The sequence below is a fragment of the Rhipicephalus microplus genome, chromosome X (genome assembly GCF_043290135.1).
Source record: "Rhipicephalus microplus isolate Deutch F79 chromosome X, USDA_Rmic, whole genome shotgun sequence".
Lineage (NCBI taxonomy): Eukaryota > Metazoa > Arthropoda > Arachnida > Ixodida > Ixodidae > Rhipicephalus > Rhipicephalus microplus.
The window spans coordinates 116,396,486-116,399,221 of NC_134710.1; the positions used below are offsets into that span (position 1 = coordinate 116,396,486).

General features: G+C 43.5%; 1 long non-coding RNA gene across 1 annotated transcript; it reads left to right on the forward strand.

Moving 5' to 3' along the window:
• Nucleotides 1–1,237: 1,237 nt before the first annotated feature.
• On the forward strand, nucleotides 1,238–2,480 carry LOC119175491 (uncharacterized). Its single transcript, XR_005110293.2, has 5 exons — nucleotides 1,238–1,469; nucleotides 1,659–1,727; nucleotides 1,801–1,992; nucleotides 2,314–2,355; nucleotides 2,418–2,480. It is a non-coding gene; the product is annotated as an uncharacterized LOC119175491 (long non-coding RNA).
• The last annotated feature ends 256 nt before the right edge of the window (nucleotides 2,481–2,736 follow it).

Below are 2,736 nucleotides of genomic sequence, written 5' to 3' on the forward strand. Positions count from 1 at the left end.
AATGTCTTTATCAGCCTAATCGGAATGCCATCTGGGCCTGTTGATGTACTACTAGGAACCCTTTTCTCAGCCCTTTCCCACTCTTGTTGTGAAAACGGAGCCATTGTACCACTTGATTTGTCCTTGTATATTGTGGTGCATAAAGTACTTCTTTGTTGAAATTTTTCTGTCATGCTCTCGATGGCAGCACCACTGCTGTCCGTGTAATAAACTCGACGGTGCTAAGAATCTGCATCATGACGCACTAGCCTTTGTGAAGGTGTCGCAAACGCCATTTTGTTTGTCCACTTTCGCGGTGTTTGTTTGTGGCTAGGCGTGCGCGCTTGGTATTGTTGTGTAGCCGGAGTTCGACCGCGCGTGAGTGTGTGCACAGTAATCCTGCACGTTTCGGGATACCGACCTGCTGTGCCAGTGGTTGCAAAAGCAGGTACAGCAGAGGAAAGAAGCTATTTTCGCTTCCGCGAGGAAGACAATGCCGCTCGGCAAGAAGTGTGGCTCCAGCGTATTGGAAGGACTGACTTGGACCCTGTATCGTCGCGGCTTTGTGAGGTGAGTACCGGCGAGCTAAACTCTATCGTTTCGCTTGTATTCGTGTTTACAGTGTTGCGGTACTGTCAAGCTCGAGCATCACACAAAGAGAGTAACCGCGTCGATGGTAAACGTGCATGCCAGTTGAAACGCATGCTGCGTTTAGTGCCGTGTAAACGTTGCGTCTCAGGCTTGATCCATGCCGACCGCGGCGGCTGCATTCTCAATTGAGGCGGAAATGTTGGGGCCTGTGTACTTAGCATTATATGCACGTTATTGAATACCAGGTGGTCGAAATTTCCGTAGCCCTCCAAAAGGGCGTCCCTCATAATCAAATTGTGGTTTTGGAACGTTAAACGCCAGATATTATTATTATTATTATTATATTATTATTATTATTACTCGTTTGATCCAGAAATAATCGTCGACTATGTTACAAAGTAAATGTAATGGATACATTCAAGTGCTAAACTAAACTTTGTTTATTGGCCGAGGTATAGTTAAATGACTCCCGCGTGTATGTGTGTATGGGTGTAAGGACTTTATGTATAAAGGCGTGGGCAGCGACCTGAATGTCGCTTCATTTCGTTTAAGCATGTGATCCAGCGCGCTCTGTATTCAGAAGCTCTGTGGTTGAAATAAGGACACGCAAGGCTAAATGGTGCGTATTTCAACCTACTGTACGCACCGTGTGCTAGTCTGGTGGGAAGAGAATGTGGCAAACAGTGCGTAGTCGTGTACGTGTTGACACTAAAGGTTATTTTAGTTTCTTTTAGAGCGTGCTGTTTCATTGTGTAACAGTAGCCACGAATATTTCCTTACCTAGGACCACTTCACTGCGGTCCAATTCGAGCCGATACTGCTGCGCAAGTTTGGTACTAAAAAGTTGAAGAGAGACGCGGCGCCTACGATCTTCAGACAAGAGCATTTGCAAACGTCAGGTAAGCCAATCGCGTTAAAAAACTGGAGAATGTTTAGTCCGTCTTCATTGTTTTCTGCATCACCCATAATTACTTCTCAGCCTTTCACTAACCTGAAACATGTCGTCTTGCATATAGGTGTTGTGCACTGTTTGTGTGTAGCTAATGGCTTTTCTTTGGTATAATTAATGCATTTTTTTCATTCTCCAGAATGCAATGATTCAGCCCGCTCATCTTGTGGCCTTAATCTACTACTAACAGCAGCTGCTCTTGTTGATGGTGAGTTGATGGTTAAGCACATCTCACGCCTTTTCCCTCTTCGTTATCATTAATACATGTTTGGATTATGCAGAAGCCAAAGAGACACACTGCCCATCAGTTACGAATGTGCTTCTGACACGAGCTGCTGTTGATAGTGAGTTCTTACTGCATTTATTACTTACCGTAATTACAAACTTGCTTTATGCCTTCATTGATGTTTTATAATTTGCAGGCTATGGAGCCAACAGTGATGCCACTCAAGCAGGGTTAGGTTCTTCACAAGGTGACGTAGCTAACACACATTCTGCATGTAGTCGAAGCATTGTAACGGCTTGTAACTTGTATTCATTGATTAATATATTTTACAATCATGTCTGTAGGGGTGTGCTGCAGATCCACAACATTTTGCTCTGCAGTATGGTGTTTAGCACATTGCAAGCATTGAAAGCATTGTCGCTTGGGTTTTGGCATGCATTCTTATTACTGAAAAATTGTAATGCACCTGTGCGTATTGTAAATGCTTCAAGTAGTGTTGATGCTTGTTTGCCAAAATGCGATGTAACAGAGATGATGGTCTTCTTCAATTTGTCTTTATCTTTTTTAGGTCACACTGCCACTGATTCAGCACCATCGGATTTTCCAGAAGGTAATGGCAGTGACATGTTGCTTTGAAATTTCACATAGTTTATTGTTGATCTTATGTTGCAGATGCACCTTCAAGTTCCGAATGTGACGCACTGCCAGCTTGTTCAATAGCTTGTTCAGCAGGTGAGTGCTACTTTTCATGATTTGTATAGGCATGTGTCTGCCAGATGGTTTTGTTGGTTCTAACTATCATATGTGCGCAGGTGTAGAAACCACCCATGAATCGAGCTGCCAGCCATTTCAAGCTTTGACGGTACCTGTTGAGTGTGAGTGAAATTTCTGTTCAGTATCATATACATTTTTTAATTTTAGTCACTGGCCATCCCTCATTGCCTGTGCTGCAACTGTGCTAATTTAAAGCTTTAGTGACTGTACCGGTCTT